We start from the raw sequence: 20,448 nt of genomic DNA, 5'->3' as shown, positions 1-20,448 counted from the left end.
GCAAAGAAATGCTTCAAATAAAAAAAAAGTAATGTGCGATATGAACTGGTACAATTCTAAAATTTCAAAGGTGACGACAGTTAAGATATTACAACAACGATTGCGTGGAAATACATTCCCAATAAACAGCACTGACCGATCTAAGCTGGTATAAAATTTTTAATTTGACAACGGTAGAGTAATTACAACAGAGGCTGCTTATTTAAACATCACAAATAAATAGCAGTTTGATAATGATTAAAAAAATAATAATAAATTTTGACTAAGGTTAAATAATTGAACGTGACTGCGTACTTGTTTATCCCTCCCAAATGAATGGAACCCTGCAATTTAAACTGGTATAATTCAAAAATTTTAGAGTTGACAAAGGTAAAGAAATAGCAACAGAGACTGTGTAGTAATATGTAATATATAACCCAAATGAAAAGCACTGCGCGAATTCGAACTTCACCTTTTCATTTATCCCATTTGGTGCCAACGGTTTTAATTTTCTTATCCAAAATCTTTCCCGAGTGAGTCTATCCTCTCTAGACCAAGCAGTGTTGTGGTCTATGATTTTAATTGATATATATATTAGCCTGAAAAAGGTTTAGATACCTAAGTCCATTTTTCTAGAAATTCATCATCTTTTTTCGAATTATGACCTTATTGCATGATTTCATATATGGCACCAACCCACACATTGAAATTTTGTTTGAAAAGTACAGAATATGGTATATTTGAAATATTTTAGCAGAAATATTTTTGGCGAGGTTTGGTGCACTGTTGATTTTTCTAAAAAAACAGACATAAATATTACAAAAAAAGATGCCAAAAATCAGGTGCTCACAAATTCAAATACATTTATGACGTCAGAAATACAATACTTTTGACGTAAATGGTCAAAAATCATTTTTAACTGAAATAATTGGACATTTTAACATATGTTTTCATATAATTTTCAGACATCGTCGCAGTTAACAAAAATCAGGTTTTTTAGGCCAACATTATGAGTTAGTCGACTAACTCCTCTCAATTGGTTGCATATACACATATTTTTTAACTCGCAGGATTGTACTTTGTTTAAAAGTAATGTTTTGATTGTAAAATATTCATTGAAAAACATATTTACTTGATCTTCTTAATTATTTGAATAGTAACATTTATTTCAATAATAAACCAATGATGCATGATGTTTTTTTTATATTGATAGGCTGATTAAGGAAATGACATGAGTTCTTGTTTTTGAATCCTTTTAGAGAGGCTAAAAATACTAAAGTGACTTCTAAAACATATGTCAAAATTAAACTGACAACGCCATGGCAAAGTATATTGTTTGTTACTAGGTGTCAGTAAAGATATCGACCAAATGGTTGTAAATAGAGGACAAAAATTACCAAACGGACATTTAATGTCTATTCATTATATCAATGGAAGGTTGGTGTCACTTTCTCTATTTTGATTTGGCATTTAAACACACATATGTCTGGGGAGGGAAGACTCTTTGTTTTGTCTGATACACAATCTTATACATTCTAATAGAAATAAGAAGATGTAATATGAGTGTCAATGAGACAACTCTCCATCCAAGTCACAATCTTTAAAAAGTAAACCATTATAGATCAAAGTATGGCCTTCAACACGGAGCCCTGGCTCACATCGAACAGCAAGCTATAAAGGGCCCCAAAATGACTAGTCAAAACAAATTTAAACAGGAAAACCAACGGTCTATTTGAAGCTTAGTACACGTCCATTGATTAACTTGTCAGCATATTTTCCATTTATACATTTATAATGACTTGCATTAATGTATATGACATTGATTAAATATATTCTGGTGTATTTTAAATGAGTGATTGATTGATTGACGTATAATCCAGGTTAACTGATTAAATGATAATAAAGTATATTAAAGTATTAGAAACTACATGAGCTCATATTTGAAACCATTTAAAATAAATGACAAGAATACACACGCTGAAATGTCTTACCTGCTTTACTAATGATTGAATCAATGTTGAAAGTCTTAATAATGAAGGTTTTATTACAAACGAGAGGCGAAACCTAAGTCGAAAATAAATCAAGTATAACATAGGTTCAACATTATCAATGATCCCTGAAAATGAGTTTCAGGTCACATGAACCATGTCAGACTGACTGATACCCTTTATAATCATTCGTTACAATAAATTTACTGGTCATATTTCTTATAGTACATGGAAAACAGAGCAAACTACAAAAATTAACATTGACAAATGAACCATGAAAATTTGGTCACGGTCAAATGAACACTACTTGTCGGACGTGAATACCTTAAAATCATTCCATGAATATAATATAGTTGTCATATTGCTATTATAACCTGCAAATAAACTCATCATATATTCCAATATTTATTTTGTACATATGCCAGACGTGCGTGTCGTCTACAAAAGTCTCATCAGTGGTGCTCGAATTAAAAAAGTTAATAAGGCAAAATAAAGTACATGTACATTTTACATGTTTTACAATCTTCCCATATACCATATATAACGAACCCATTGCCTATAGTATGTGAGAAATAGACCAAACCTCAGAAACTAAATATTGTCCACTAACCATAAACAGGAGGTCAAGGTCAGATGAAACCTGCCAGCTGTCTTACATGTATACCTTACAAATATTTCATACACCAAACAAAGTTGACCTATTGTTTATAGTATCTATCTGAGATACGGATATGACCACGTAAAAAGTTAAATCACAAAAATACCGAACTCCGAGGAAAATTCAAAACGGAAAGTCCCTTATCAAATGGCAAAATCAAAAGCTCAGACACATCAAACGAATAGATAAACTCAACCTTGGTCACTGATCCATGAAATGAGTTCGAGTTCAGGTGAACCCTGTTTGACAAACATGTATACCTTCCAAGGAACACATATACCAAATATGTTTATCCTATTACCTGAGTATGACAAAAAAAAGTATAATTTAAAGCAATCACTTAACCATGAATGTGCGGTCAAGGACAATGAGCATATAACAGACCGAAACTTTGTAACATAAGCCTTCTGCATACAAGGTTTGAAGCATCCATGTTTTCTACCTCCTGAAATATAAAGCTTTATAAATAAAGGCAACAGTATTATACCGCTGTTTTAAAGTCATAATTCGATTGAGAGAAAACAAATCCGGGTAACAAACTAAAACCGAGGAAAACACATCAACTATAAGAGGAAAACAAAGGAACAACAGAAACACTGAAGTGCAACAAAAACAAACGCCAACTGGATACATTGACATACATACATATAAAACTGGATAAATTGACTAGCTATGCACGGTTGATAAATAATAAAATAATAAACATTTGGGAAATAAGTGCTACCCGAACCTGGTAGAAATAGGAAAAATCCGTAGCTCTTTGGTCCGCAAATTGTCAAAATATATCATAACGACCTATGAGCTACGGTTCCGTAGCTTAATTATATAATGATCTTACAAAATACCAGGTAATTTTGTAATTTGGTTTAATTCTGAAAAATTAAGGATTCAATTATTAGGTAAAAAAAGCTAGAATTTTCAGTGTGGACAAAATTCAGATAGATAATTATTAATTAAATCCTATCAACCAACAATAATAAACCAAACTACCAAATAACCAGGCATTTTGTAAGATCAATATTTAATTGAGATAGCTGTAGACTTTTATCAAAATCGAAATTGATTTAACAAAAGATATACAAATTTTTCTATTTGACTATCTGAATTAAGTCTGAACTGAAAATTCTCGATTCTTTTAACTATTAATCAAATATTTAAATGTTACAGAGATAAACCAAACTACAAATTTTGAAATAATGGCATTTTGTAAGAGCAGTATATAATTGAGATAGCTGAGGATTTTATCAAAATCACAGATGATTTGAAAAAGTTAAAGAGATTTTAAAGATGAGTTTTTCAACAATAGATGTCTCATCAGTGATGCTCGAGGCCAAAATATTTGAAAATCCAAAACCTAAGATATGAAAAGCTTATAAACCAAAAAAGGAGAAAAACCTCGATGACTTCAATCGCATGAAAGTGTTTGGGGTTGAACAGAACAATAATTGGAATGATAAACAGCGTGCGGATCGGGGATGGTGGTGAACAAAAGAACTTAATATACCTTCATCACGATGGAATAGCTGCTTGCTCTTTTTTTGTGTGTGAAATCGACAATTATGTTTTATCATGTAATATTACTTATTAACATTGTCCGATGAATACATTCTCACACACACGTTCGATATTGCAATTGGTTTGTTTTATGAAGTTAAAACGCAAGGATTAATATCCAGTATTACCTCATATGGATATGATCACTACCTTTTAAAAAGATAAAAAAGACAATTGTTTGGTTTTGTTTTCATTTGATGAGATGTCGACACTGACAAGTTGGTTCATTAAGATTTTATTTCGTTTTATATCAGCATATGTTAATATTAAACATTGTTTATGGTATAGATTAGATATATTTCAATTTCATTTATCCTCAAACCTTTTTCAATATCAAGATTCCATCAGTAACAACTTGTGTCGATTTCTGTATGACTATTTCATATTTTCCTAGTTCGTAGGCTTCCATCTACTTTCTGTAAATAAAAAAGAAAATAAATGTATTTGTGAATGCTGACAATCCTATTTATCAGTTAACAAAACACTTACCGCTGAATCTAAGTCAAAATGACCTTTTTATCTTAAAATAACCTAAAAATCTTAATCTTACAGCACTTGTTCTTCTTCTATAATTAAATTGGTTTTTTCAGATACTTTTTGTTCGTCCTAACTCACTGCGGTAAATTGAGTTTTCTTCAGACAATTCTCTTGCAGTCAATAAATATCTGTTCTTTCATCTTTCAAAAGTATTAAATAAATTGACTTTTCTACACTTCATACAAGTATTCTCCATTCTAAACTTAAATACAAATTAAAAAAGTTGGTCCTGCTTTGATTCATAAAACAGAATGACCAACGTAGAAACAAGTATCTTTTCGTTCGGAGGGGGAAATCGTACTTTGTAAAAAATTCACTCTGATTCAAAGAAAAAAAATCTCTGAAACTGACATTTCAAGATTCTTGATTTCTTGATTGACAACATATTTGTCACGTTCGGAGGACGTGTTTTTAACAAACAATCGGCATTTTCATTTGAACCAACTGTGCTTCTCTTTTTACCGACTTGTTTCTTTATTCATATGAAGCTTACTTCATACAGGAACTTCTTAGGAAGAAAAAAAAGTTAGCAGTATCCTTTAACTTTACTTTCCGCTATGTGGATGATGTTCTCTCACTTAATTACTCAAACTTTGGTGACTATGTTGAACGCATCAAACCTATCGAACTTGAGATAAAGAATTCAACAGATACAGTTGAGTCGAATTCTTACCTTGACTTGCATCTAGAAATTGACAATGAGGATCAGTTAAAAACATAACTTTACGACAAAAGGGGGTGATTTCTACTTCGCAATTGTGAACTTTTCATTTCTGTGTTGCATATGTTTTATGTTCCCCGAATATGACCTATCGAATTAGACTTATTACCGAGTTTGTAATGCCCTGGGCAACACGATGGGTGCCACATGTGGATCAGGATATTTTTACCTTTCCGGAAACTCTAAGATCACCTGCAGTTTTTTGTGGGAATGGTGTTGTCAGTATATTTTTGACTTATGAGTAGTATAATTAGTTATCAAATGTACCAGGATTATAATTTAATACGCCAGACGCGCGTTTCGTCTACATAAGACTCACCAGTGACGCTCAGATCAAAATAGTTATAAAACCAAACAAGTACGTCTTTCGCCTCTCCCTCTAGCCTTTGTTTAGACTTTTTAGTAGTTTGTATTTACCTACTCACATGAACATTATACTGAATTGTCTGTAAAGCGACCTAATTTAGCGCAGTGGATGGGCCTATGAATTGACTTTTATATATAGATATAAGAAGATGTATGAGTGCCAATGAGACAACTCTCCATCCAAGTCACAATTTGTAAAAAGTAAACCATTATAGTTCAAAGTACGGCCTTCAACACGGAGCCCTGGATCACACCGAACAGCAAGCTATAACATGCACCACAACGACTAGTATAAAACAATTCAAACAGGAAACCCAACGGTCTAATCTATATAAAAAAAAACGAGAAACGAGAAACACTTATGAACCACATCAACAAACGACAAACATTGAACAACACGTACCTGACTTATTACAAGTGGAAACAAAATGCAGCGGGTTTAAACGTTTTTTAACAGTCGCCAACCTTCACCCTAACCTGAAACAGTAGTATAACATTACAACATAGAAAGACACACTATAAAAAGTAAAATCACAAAAATACTGAACTCCGAAGAAAATTTAAAACGGAAAGACCCTAATCAAATGACAAAACCAAAAGCTCAAACACATCAAACGAATGTATAACAACTGTCATATTCCTGACTTGGTATAGGCATTTTCTTATGTAGAAAATGGTGGATTAAATATCAATTGAAATGGCTTAACTCGATCAAAAAGAAATATCAATAAAACCAAGTAAACATACACTGTACGAATACATTTGATCTCTAACACAATATGAATATACATGTAATATGTAAAACAATATCAAAAAGATAACTTTAACCTAAGACAAAATGGCGTTGAATAAAATAACGAAACAGGTTACTTTAAATATGATATTTATTGTTAGGAGTATCAGAATATTTTTTACAAAATAAACTTGTTGTTCATAGAACGATAACAGAAGTGAAAATTCAACGTAATACTAAACACTTATCAAAGGTGGTACACAAAAAAAATAGTGAGACAAGATTTAGCAATATATGACTGAATTATTTATTATTTTATATAATGTTAAGATCAAATTTAAAATGGCTGTGACTGACTAAAATTTATTAGTTTGTGATACAGGGTTGATGAGTCTGAAAATTGACTGAAATAGATATTTATAGGTTTCATAATGAGTGAGAATGGGAAATCGCTTGATATCAACTGGAGTTATTTAATTTCAATATGATAATAAACGAGCCTTCGGCGAGTTAGAATGGGAAATCGCTTGATATCAACTGGAGTTATTTAATTTCGATATAATAATAAACGAGCCTTCGGCGAGTTCATTATTTCTATTTGATTTAAATAACGAGAGTTTATATAAAAAAAGTATATCAACAAAAATACCAAACTCCGAGGAAAATTCAAAACGGAAAGTCTATTATCTAGCGATATCAAATTTTTACAAGTTGTTATACCTATTTCGCTTATGGTCAACACACTCTCAATGTGTAAGATTAAAAAATTCCGTGAAAAGTCTTTGCTATAATTTATGTATTATTGTCTTTTATTTTTGCTACTGTGCTTTGTCTGTGTGCCTTTTTGTGTTTCTTTCTTGCATGTGACGTGGCTCTGTACTTATACACCCCATCATTGTGTCATTGTGTGATGGTAAATGTTTGTTTATATATCTGTTTGTTTTTATAGTGATTAAGATAATAACACAACGTTGGCTGCTGTACCCCTATTTTTGACATTTTTACCTATTATGTCTGTTTGTTTTGTTCACACATCGATGTCAATATAATGGAATTTTATAGGACTGTCATATAAGTGAGGGGTTTAGCTAGCTATAAAACCAGGTTTAATCCACCATTTTTTACATAAGAAAATGCCTGTACCAAGTCAGGAATATGACAGTTGTTGGCCATTCGTTTGATATGTTTGAACTTTTGATTTTGCCATTTGATAAGGGACTTTCCGTTTTGAATTTTCTTTGGAGTTCAGTATTTTGGTGATTTTACTTTTTGCACATTCCAGTATGACGTCATATGTTCATTTCCGGTGTCAAACTTTAACATCAGACATTTTAAGACTTTTTGTACGCTTCAGAATGTAATGAAATTTGACAAAAAGAAGATTGTCAGGTGGAATGTGTGAGTGTTTTGTATATAATTAAAGAAATCACAATGCTTCTTGCCATGGTCGAAATGTACATCGTCTTAACCTTTGAAAGTTATCATTTACCTAACGAATAACCAATGGAAATGCCGTAATATCGTCTTATGATGCTGGATAAGCCAATCAAATTAACGCAGATTTTCGAATCACTTTTTCATATCACACTCCGTCCAGTATGAGACGAGAAATATCTATTCATGGAAGAAATAGATTATAGGCCACAACCATTAGAGAAAAGAAGATATCAGGCTATAAATGACTAAATATTTTATTATTTAGTCTTTTATGAACTGTTAGGTTCACAATAACCGTTTCAGATCACAATTGGTTTACTAGTGTAGATTTTGTTCCCAAAGCGTGTCATAAATGTCATCAGCTCAGTTGTCTGTACTGCGGCACTGATATAATTTGTAACAACTTTAGAATTGTTAGTTTATAATTTTTGAAACTATTAAAAAATTAAGGTTTCAACTCTGTACTGTTTAGGTCTAAGTGCCGAATCGACCATGTCCCTTTCTCATCATTTCACTCCCCAGTCTCTTCAATCTCTCGATTATTGTCAAAACTGAAACACGTTCTTTTTTCTACTTGAAGTTTAATCCACCTCTAGAGTAAGTTAACCTTTTATATTTGTGCTCATTTTGTATATCGTTGTGCCAATTGTTGAATTAAACATGGTATGCACTTTCATATATGGTTATTGATGTTCATTTACACATGACATGAGTAAATGTTGCCGTTGTGAGTAAACAGTACTGTTTGTATTTTTATGTATGCATTTTCCCCTTAAATACCATTCATTATTTGTCAATCCCACATGTTAGGATTTATTTTTTGTGATTTATACATGTAGACAAGGGTCACGCTTAAGTTTTCTAAAAAATCAGTACTGCACAGTCTCAACGTGCGTACACATTTATATCGTGCGTGTTGTGAAAAGTACAGTCAAGCACAGATGCAACCTATTTTCACCCTCTCCGGGGGTCTGTATACCAATAAACTGTTGATCTCTCAACGACTTATCAGTACAGTGAAAAAACTAGAATATGGAGACAAACTCGAGTTAGATTTCACATGTCAGAATCCGTTTCTGAAAGAGAGTTAAGAACTTCAACAACACTTACATCTGAAGGGGATCACCTTTTCCAACAGTTAATGAACGACACCAATATATTATTAGAACTATTAAAAGAGATATCAACGCTATTATACTGGACGTCGAAGACAACCCAGTGGTGGACCTCTCCATAGCATCGACGTACAGAGACGAAATTTCAAAGCTATCATAGAAGTTTGAAAAAGAAGCCAACACATATTTTGATTTCTTAAATTCATATAGGACAAAAGAAAGTGGAATCGAGCATGCATCTTTTAAAGTGTCATTCTATGCGTTAAAGGCTAAAATATGTGTCGTCAAACAACATTTAAGTGAATTGCTGCCTAGAAAATCTAAACAAGATAGTGAACGGACTCTTAAAAGTCAAAGCTCGCACCACAGTTCCCGTCATAATGGGTCAACTAGAAATTCATTACTTAGTGCTCAATCAAAATCAGCGATTCTTAAACAAACTGTGAAAATGGAAACCGCAAAGACACGACTTAAATATGCCAAAGAGGAGGCAGAACTATTGCAACGTGAAACTACACTCAAGGCAGAAATATTACACCGTGAAGCTACACTCAAGGCAGAGAGAAACGTCCTTTCTATGAAGTGACGTCGACGAAACTGAGTCGGGATTGCAAGCCGTTAAGAAGGCATTGAATTATGATCTTAATGACTATGTTTAAAGTAACGAACCACCAAGAATCGCTAATCCGTTAGTGCAACATGCCAATGTAGACAGAATATCTGACAGAAAGTACCGTAGTTCTTATGTACCAGATACACGAAACATTACAGAACGACGTACAGCAGCATTTGTGGAGCAACAGCGCTCACATCATTCTTCACATTTGACCGAAAATGACTTTCAAGCAAATAGTATTAACATTCCTATTCATTCGTTATGACCATTGAATCCAACAGAACAACCTTTTTTTCCAACCCAGAGGAACGAAGCACAAAGAATTAGCCAAGTTCATGGTGAAGAAAGACTTGATTACATCTAGGCTCATATCATTTGATGACCAGCCTTCATATTACTCATCTTGGAAAATTAGTTTCAACACGTAATGACCGAGTTAGATACAAATCCCTTGGAACAGTTGGACCTTTTAATAAAGTATTTGGGACCAAGCTCCAAACAGCATACTCAGAACATTAGATGTGCTAATGCCAATAATACGGCCACTGCAGTGCGGCTTATATGGGAACGCTTAGATGCTAGATTCGGTACACTACCAGGAATTTACATAGCGTTTACGTGTACTTTTAATGCCACTACATATACAGTGCTGGTAAAAAATATCTTCAATCAGTACAGTTCTTACCCATACCTTTTCAGCACATATAATTATATGCATGTTTTAGTAATGTTGAGAAAAAGTTGTCTTTAGTACTGAGAATTTTAGTAATTTTTCAGTACTGAAAGTTTCAGTGATTTTTCAGTACTAAAAATTTCTGTCATTTTTCAGTACTGAACATTTCAGTCATTTTTCAGTACTGCAGTCATTTTCAGTACTGAAATTTTTGTCATTTTTCAGTACTAAATTTTTTTGTCATTTTTCAGTACTTCTATATATAATTATTTTATAGTTTTCAAGAATACTTAAAAGCATGTGAAAAGGTGAAAAAGACTTCATCATGACGCTATCCGTAAATCTTGCGTCTGCAGTCGGTTTTTAAAACGCTTCTGAGATGTAGATTATGATGACGAGATTTACGCTGGCAGAAGATTGTCAACAATACTTTGTTTTGTTGATTTAACTTGACAAACAAAATCCATGGCATATGAATCAACGAATAATCAATAAAATAAAACCGGCAACTCACACATATGCTTTATTGTCGCAGAAGTCAACGACAACAGAACGGTTTTAATCTTTTGCTGACGACAACTCAAAAATATTCTCCTTTTGATGACAACTTTATATGAACTGAGAACTGTCAACAGATCAAGGAAACTGGAGATTTTAGGTAACGAGTTACGACTTAACACAAAGAAGTTCACTTTTCATATGGTGAGTAGATGATCATGAAGTTGAATATGGGATTTTTGACGGATAGAACTATTCATTTTGATCTGTTGCTACACATGCTTAATTTTTACTGCAGCAAAGTTTCATTTTTACTTTGACTGTACACAATTTAATCCTGCATTTTTAGTTGCAGAGAATTAATTTTCCTCCTGCCTTGGGCATGTTGGGCAAAATCATTTCTTTCAGCTCTTACAAGTCCAAGGCAGCTCATATATAATGTTATGATGTCATTGTAATTACATGATAATATATGCACATACATTGTATTTCACAAAAACGAAAAAAATGCAATCTTTTTGCAGAATAACTTTCTTATTTCAGATCTTTCCTTGTAACATTGACTGCAGCAAAATAACAGTAAACAAGTTTAGAGAAGCTTTCTTAACGTGATACTTTTTACAGAATTCCACCAAATATGAAGTTGTTATACTCTTAATATTCAATCCTGATTAAATGTACAAAAAATGTATACATATCAAAGTTGATACAAAACAAGGAAAATCCGAAATAAAAGAAATTTTACAAAATATACCAATTTCTTCATGCTTTGTTATTGTTGATATTGTAACTCAACAAATATGAAATAATTTCTATATCCCAAACACCAGTCTTTAAACCTACATGTGCATGTAAGTTATGATGTTAGGTCAAATTTAAGGTCAAGTATGATAACTTTAGAATTTGCACCTAATTTTGGACCAAATGTCCACCTTAGTGCCACTACTCCTTTGTCATACAAGAAGGTATTACAAAAATAAAAGTGTTGAATTGGTATATACTTTAGAGAATAATTTCCTTATTCTATTTTATCATGGAGACTGCAATGATAAATTATAAAGCAATAGCATTTCTTAATCTCACCCTTGCACAGGTAAAAAATGATAAGTCTGTGGACTCACCTTTAAAAATTCCTTAGTGAGAACCCTGATTGGTAAGGTAGTATTTGATGATTATTTTACAAAAATTATCCCCTTAAATTTATTTTTAGATTACAGCAACTATATGAAGTATTCCAAGAGTCTGATGCGGTTTATGCATAACTGGATTTTATCATTGAATCAACATTTTACAAGGATATTACATGCAAATGTATGAAGGAATCCATGGTTACTAATAGCAATTATATGCAGGAGAGAATTTTTAAACAATACTGCGACGTCACAGACATACAGTGGTGTATTCAAGATATTAAAAGAACCTGGAACTAACTTGTCATGAGTGTATATTTTTTCAGCTCTTTCAGAATATCATACAATTCAAATTCAAATTAAAATTATTGTATGAACATTACAGATAAAGTCTCAAAATTGAAAATTTAGTTTAAAATGAAATAGAAAAGTTCAAAACATTGAATTAACAAGAATTTTTACAAACTTTGAGGTCATTCCATGGTGTGGGACATGTAGAAATTCTATGCATTAACTATTTACGTAGCTCTATGAGGGGGCTAGGCCCCTGCCCCCCCAAAAACCGCCTATGAATCCGACAGCAACCCATCGATAAAAAACACCAAGCAAGCATCAAAAGGGCAAATGCAGTCCATACACTAAACATGTAGCATGCTCTCAATTGTCAGGAGTCTATAAAAGTGTGAATAAGATAAATAAAAACTATATCAACACAGAATTTTCCAAATAACATATTTTTTTTTTTAAGTACGAAGTTTTGACATGAGACAACCAATGGGAAGGTTTCTAGCTTAGTACAGGCACTTGCATATTTGGGTAAACTATTTTTTGAAGATTAAACTATTAGTAGATTAACAAAATTTTCATAAAAGAATTACAATCTTTCATTTCTTTTGCAAGTAAGACTTTTTTCCATAGGTAATTTGTTTGTTTCAAAATTGATCAAAAATAATACCACTATCATCCAGCATACGAGTCATCGATGAACATGAAGTTCTACACCTGTGACACATTTGTACGAAAGCCCAGAAGGATCATGCGAGATCCGATATTCGAATTTGGCGATTCAATATCTGAAGTTCGAAATTTGGAATTCGAGATTCGAGATTCAATATCTTTATTTCGAGATTCGAGATTCGCAATTCTATATACAGCGTAACCAATCAGAAGAGAGTTTCTAAGTTTTAAAATCTTTTAGACCAATGAAATGAAACATCTTATCACAGGAAAAGATAAGAAAATGCAGCGACTGAATAGATATCTCACGTGCTAGTATATCAAAATTTATCACACGAGACGGAAGCAACAAATGAAATGGCGGCGTTCACTGTTACGGATAAGTACAAAATAACATTTCGCGGTAAGCATGGAAAATATTCCTTCATCATTGAGAAAATTTTCACTTACGACGAACTAGGTAAGATGTTTTTTTTCATATACTTGGAATTGGGGGGAGTGTGCATACTTTAGATAGTGTTTACTTGTATTTTACTGTAACTGTAAATGAACGAAGCCTAAAAATTGATAAAAATTGTTTATAGATATAGGAAAATGTGGTATGAGTGCCAATGAGACAACTCTCCATCCAAGTTACAATTTATAAAAGTAAACCATTATAGGTCAATGTACTGCCTTCAACACGGAGCATTGGCTCACACCGAACAGCAAGCTATAAAGGGCCCCAAAAAATTACTAGTGTAAAACCATTCAAACGGAAAAACCAACGGTCTAATCTATATAAAAACGAGATATGTTTATTTGTAATATACTTATTATTTTCTGCTGTTTGTTGAAATTCGTGTAATTTGCTTTCTGAAGCAAGCGATAGTTTTGAATATTAAGCAAACTTGGGCTAAAAATGCTTAACAGCGAGGCGGAGAGCTTTTTTTTTATTTTATTTTCATTTTCATTAAAAATATTTTAGGGCAAGCAAGTCCGAAGAACATTACTTTATTCTAGCGTAACTTTACAACTTTGAAAAATTTAAGATGATTTATAATTAGGTTAATATAGGGGTTAACCAGCATTTTTAGTTAACAATTTTTAAATGATTTGGTTTTGTTTATCTATAAAATATACAAATATTTTTTTTTCTAAGAAATTGCACTTATTTTTCCATTTCCTAAAGAATAAATTTCACTCCGTTATATGAAATATCTTAAAAAAAATAGTTTAATCCAAAAGTCTACAGAAAAGGCTATAAAGGTAGGGATATTATTACATAAGATAATTTTGTATACTTGAAACTTGATTTTTGTAAAATATTTTAAAACCATAATAGATCCTGATGAAATATTTTCGATTTTGCAAGCTTTAATTCAAAAAGATTCGAACAGGAAATCCGCTTACGGTATTGAGAATATTATGTCAGGATCCCATACTAAATAGAAGAGTTAACTACTATTTTTTTCTGTTCAACTATAATTACCAAAATCTTCATACACGTATTTGCCCTATTTGTTCGGTACAAAATGAGAGAATCGATTATTTTAATTATATCATCGGTGACCCCAAATTGTCACCGTAACGACAAAATACACATGTTCCAACATTTCACGCTAAAATTTTTTTTCTAAATTTAATATTTTTTAGTAAGACCACTGAATTAACTTGTGTTTGCATTTTTGTATATTTGCAAAAGGGGCAAAATCTCCAGTTACATAGAAATAGGGGTTTCTAGTTTAAATTCCACTGCATATGGCTATAGCGTTAGATACCGTCTTTAGCGTACCTTTCCCACAGCTATATAGAAACTTAAATAAAGAAAAATGATCAGCAAGACAAGATCTACAAAGAAGCCTATTGGCCGAAATTGTCTGTCAACTCCTTATTGGATTTATTGCTCTTTCATGATAATTTTTACCCATTTTTAGTGTTTTTGTCTTTTATCTTAAAAACTATAATAGATATATATAGATTAAAAAATTTAAATTGCAAAATTTATTAGCAAGACAAGATCGTCAAATAAGTCAACGGGCCGAAATCGTCAAACGATTCCTTATTGAATTTATTGCTCTTTAATGATAATGTTTACCAATTGTTTGCGTTTTGCCTGTTATCTTTAAAATACAGAAGATATATAGACACTTTAAATAACAAAGATGGTCAAAACAAACTATAACTAACTCATCTTTTGCCAATATTATTAGAAGACATTTAATCAAATTGATTGCCCTTATGAAATAAGGATTTTTTTAATTCTTTTTGTGTTTGGGCTAAAACTAAAAAAGATAAATCGAGGGAAACTGATTTTTGTCATTAATTATCTATTCTAATCCACAATGTTGGAGATTGTTGAAGGTGGACATTGATCTAAGTGTGCGGCACTGGCTCTTTAGAGTCTCTAGTGTATTTTTTTCCAAACACTGACACATGTGTTGTTAAAGTTTTATATATATATTTTTTTTATGTATTTTTTAGTTCAGGCATTTCCCGCAGCAACAGCTCTGGCATATTCAGATAAAATATCAGAAAAGATAGTCATCACTGCTACTAACAGAATTTTCAAAACACCTGCAGATGGTTGGATTAAGGAAGGTCGAACATATTTTGTAATTGAAGGTAAGCTACGGCAAGATTGTCCAAGAAATTTTGTTACCCTTAAATCGACTTTCGTCAATCTTCGATCACGAAGCAGCATTCCGTGGATCTCTGATGGTTCCGTATGATTCCGTCCACAGATACTTGTTGACTGGATCGGATCATCACCCCCTTTTTAAAGAATTATGATCTTCAGTTGACGAATTATTATATCCCCGTTTTCTAAGGTGCGTTTTTATTTCTTCTCTTCTTATTTTGTAATTTTCTTCTGTTGAGCAAATTCATTTCACACGAATACCGAGTCCATAAGGTATAGATAGCATGTTTGACAGAATTTGGATGGCTTGACAAAACATGTACGTACTTTTCCAGGACATGTTCCTTTCGATAGTTGAAAACATATCTACTACCGAAAGGAACATGTCCTGGAAAAAAAAGACAAATAAAAAATTGCACAAAAAAAATCTTGATCTTTCAATCTTCATCAAATTTATCCCAGAGTAAGTGTATAATCAAATCAAATCATTTTATTGGTGTAAAATCCAAATATTGAATTGTTACCAAGACAAACATGACAATATTTGCAAACATACAATATTTAAATTTTAACAACATTCATTTTCTATAAGACTATGTATATGAAAATACAGATACCATAAGAGGAATCTGTGGAAACTTTTTATTTTCAACATGTACAGAGGGCTCAAAGTGTAAGTTTGATATTCAAAATGTATTACAAAAGACTACCGGAGGCCGCTTAAATGACAGTGAGACTTTCCTGATATATCAAAGTCATTTAAATGTTACTGTTAGGCTAGGTATAGATATAAAAACTGTAAAAAGATTTCTGAAACAAAAATCATTTTATCACGGAATAGGGCGAGGTGCATTAAATAGACCTTTCTTTTAGCATAGATAGATATATTGTATTACCAATTAGGCTAGGGTACACAAGAAGCATATAGAGAATACATGTATAATGAAAAAAAACATTGAATAGCATTTGTAAATATAGATACAAATAAGAGACATTTGTGAAAACTTCTTGTCTTCAATAAGTACGGAGGGCTCAAATGTATATTAGAAGATCTGTTTCTATACCTAGTCTAAGAGATAGCCAAATTTTATTGACATTAAAATGGTATTCGGTAGTCTTTAACTATAAATTTTGAATATCAAAATGGCACTTTGAGCCCTTCGTAAACATCGAAGAAAAAAAATTCCCATGACAAATTTCTCTTGGCGTAATTTGTAATGTGTCTATATGTTAGCGAACTATATGTATACTGTGGGTCACGAGTTGCACAGTAGAGTTGCAATAATATTAATAAGTTTATCAAAATATTTTAAGACCATAAAGCAATGTTTAGTCTAAATTAAGAACAGATGTTATTAGACGATCTTGTGAGAAATTTTATGTTGGTCAGTAGTTTTTTAGATGAGTTTTAAGTAACAAGTTCTATACACGAAAATTAATTGAAGGATAAATGTTCATTGAGGCTATAAAGAGTTAACTTTTTGCAAGGTTTCCGCAACTATTCTCGACGAAAATCAATAAATTACATGACAAAGCAATAATTTTTGTTATTATTAGTTCAGATTGTTTTTTTTTTAAATAAGTTTTAGCAAAAGAAAAAGTTTATTTTCTTAAAAGTTCATGTTGCCTCCCCTAATTATTTTACTTATGTAATAATTTTTGGTGTGATTTTATAATTCGAGAGAAACGAATTTTGTTTAGCGGAGAGTGATATGGCAAGGTCAACTTCATGTACATCAAAGAGTTGATGGTCAATATTTAATCAGTTTAATGATCTTCATCTTGATTAATGTGACAGTTTATACGGTACATGATTTGCACAGTAGAGTTGCAATAACATTGATAAGTTTATCAAAATATTTTAAGACCATAAAGCAATGTTTAGTCTAAATTAAGAACAGATGTTAATAGACGATCTTATGAGAAAATTTATGTTGGTCAGTAGTTTTTTTAAAGATGAGTATTAAGTAACAAGTTGTTTGCACGAAAATCAATTGAAAGGATAATTGTTGATTAAGATTTTAAAAGAATAAACTTTTTGCAACTATTCACGACGAAAATTAATAAATTACATAGCATAATAATATTTTTTTATTTATTATTGTTTATATTATTTTTTAAATAAGTTTTAGGAAAAGAAAAAAGTTTATTTTCTTTAAAGTTCATATTGCCTCCCCTTATTATTTTACTTATTTAGTAATTTTTGGTGTGATTTTTACAGCGGATGACCGTGAGGGCATTCCGTTGTATTGTTGCCACAGACATTTCTATCCACGTGACTTGCGTTTTTGACTGATAACCGAACGTATCTCATAAAATTACGCGGATATTATCGTGTGCAAAATAACATTCCTTATCGCTTGTATATTAATTACATCAATAAATATACATGAAAATAATTTTTATGAACATAGATAAATGATATGAAAATGTTTTATCGTGAGAAATACATATATCAATAACAAAAATTTGTGTTAACGCATGCGAAAGACTATCTCAAGAACGTTTTGCAGGAAAATATGAATGCCTACTCAATTAGTCTATTTGAAAAATAGAATTATTACAGAAGAGTGTCCACCATGCACTTGGACTGCACTATTGTTAGAATAGTAGAATAGAGTGATATACAAATTGTTGAATTCCCTGTCATTTATTCATCATCCACGCACGAACTTGTCCCGGAAAAAAATATATCTATGCACCTTAACCTCACTTTCAGGTATAGAGATGTGATTTTTGTCGAGCCTTCGAATATTGTCGAAAAAGAGAGACATAGCGATCCTACATTCCGTCGGCGTCGTCGTCGTCGTCGGCGGCGGCGGCGTCCACAAATATTCACTCTGTAGTTAAAGTTTTTGAAATTTTAATAACTTTCTTAAACTATCCTGGATTTCTACCAAACTTGGACAGAAGCTTGTGTATGATCATAAGATAGTATCCAGAAGTAAATTTTGAAAAAAAAATCCTGTTTTTCCGTATTTGACTTATAAATGGACTTAGTTTTTCTGCCAGGAAACATTACATTCACTCTGTTGTTAAAATTTTTAAAATTTTGATAACTTTCTCAAACTATCCTGGATTTCTACCAAATTTGGACAGAAGCTTGTTTATGATCATAAGATAGTATCCAGAAGTAAATTTAAAAAAAAAGAAAATCCAGTTTTTCCGTATTTGACTTATAAATGGACTTAGTTTTTCTGCCAGGAAACATTACATTCACTCTGTGGTTAAAGTTTTAAAAATTTTAATAATTTTCTTAAACTATCCTGGATTTGTACCAAACATGGACAGAAGTTTGTTTATGATCAAAAGCTAGTATCTGGAAGGAAATTTTTATTAAAATTTTGTACTTGTTTATCCATATTTTACTTATAAATGGACTTTTTATTCCAGTTAACATTACATGCAGTCTGCAGTTAAATTTTGTAAAACATTTATTAGATTCATAAACTATCCTTGATTTTTACCAAACTTGGACAGAAGCTTCTTACAATAAAAAAATTGTATCAAGAGGAATATTTTTATTAAATTTTTTCCTCATCTCATTTTTGTTGAGCCTGCGATTAACAGCAAAAGTAGGCGAGACACTGGGTTCCACGGAACCCTTACGAATTTTTTTTCTGAGACAAGTGCTTGTGGCCGCCCACAAGACCTTTCGGTCATCCGCTGTTCAGTACTTCAGTACTTTGATATAATTCCGAGAGAAAACGAATTTTGTTTAGCGGTGAGTGATATGGCCTGAACAACTACATTGGTAAAAATGGGACATAGGGGTTTGCTATAGAAGTCTATGGGGAAAATGTAAAAAAAAGAATTTCAAATGGTCCCAACTTGAAAACCAATTTAGATAATGATAAGGGGTCTTCAGTAACAAATGGGATGACTTGATTGTTTTCCATTCGGTGCAATTTTTTCAGGGGGTGTGCTAATTATTTCTCCTTGATATGTTCCATTTCCAGAATTATTCAGTGTTACTTTTTCTATAAACCATTATTATATCTTTTCTTTCAGCATAATTATATTGGGTGAATGCCCCTCAGACACGGCGGGTTAGTCGGGGCCAGAGGAACCCCTGCCCAAATATTTTTTTGAAGGCATTTTCAGCATTATACAGGCCCTGGGTGATATAAATGTTGAAGCAGAGGAAAGGAATTTTTTTATTTTTCGTTAATTATCTTGAATATCATTATTGATTGAGATATATTGTACACAGCAAAAATTTCAAGGAAAGAAAGATCTACAAATAATTTAACATGACCAGTTGGCAATTGACATCTTATTGGAGTTTTTGTCCCTTAAAGTTATTATCTGCAATTTATTTGTAATTTTTGTAAATCTTTTCAAAAATCTTCTGCTTTTGATTTAACTGCTGGGCCAAATTAAACCAAACTTGGACTCAATCATTATTAGGGTATCTATATATTTTTAATCTTAATTTACATGATTTCCAAAACCTGGGTAGATACAGGTGAGCGACACAAGCTCTTGAGAGCCCCTCTAGTCTATTTATATTGTGTCATAGATCAAACTTATTCGTTCAGTGTATATTTACTTGTTTTTATGAATATGCTATTTCAATTGATATTTTTGTATGTGTCTTTTTATGTTGTAATGTTACACCACTGTTTCAGGTTAGGGTGAAAGTTGGCGAATGTTAAAACGTTTAAACCCGTTGCATTTTTATGCACCTGTCCTAAGTCAAGAGCCTGTTGTTCAGTGGTTGTCAATTGCTGATTTTATATAGATTAGACCGTTGGTTTTCCTGTTAGAATTGTTTTACACTAGTCAGTTTGGGCCCTTTATAGCTTGCTGTTCGGTGTGAGCCCAGGCACCGTGTTGAAGGCAGTACCTTGACCTATAATTGTT

At 32.0% G+C, this 20,448-nt stretch overlaps 1 protein-coding gene across 1 annotated transcript in view; it reads right to left on the bottom strand.

Moving 5' to 3' along the window:
• LOC127711826 (uncharacterized) overlaps positions 1 to 20,448 on the bottom strand; it is a 197,330-nt gene that overhangs the window by 122,062 nt on the left and 54,820 nt on the right. The window contains exon 2 of the mRNA XM_052217980.1: positions 4,502 to 4,595. The gene's annotated coding sequence lies outside the window, so the exon portion shown is untranslated. The remainder of the gene's footprint in view (positions 1 to 4,501; positions 4,596 to 20,448) is intronic.

The sequence above is a fragment of the Mytilus californianus genome, unplaced genomic scaffold, assembly GCF_021869535.1.
Source record: "Mytilus californianus isolate M0D057914Y unplaced genomic scaffold, xbMytCali1.0.p SCAF_8, whole genome shotgun sequence".
Lineage (NCBI taxonomy): Eukaryota > Metazoa > Mollusca > Bivalvia > Mytilida > Mytilidae > Mytilus > Mytilus californianus.
Note: the sequence above shows the minus strand (reverse complement) of the source record. Positions and strands in the feature narration are given on the sequence as shown.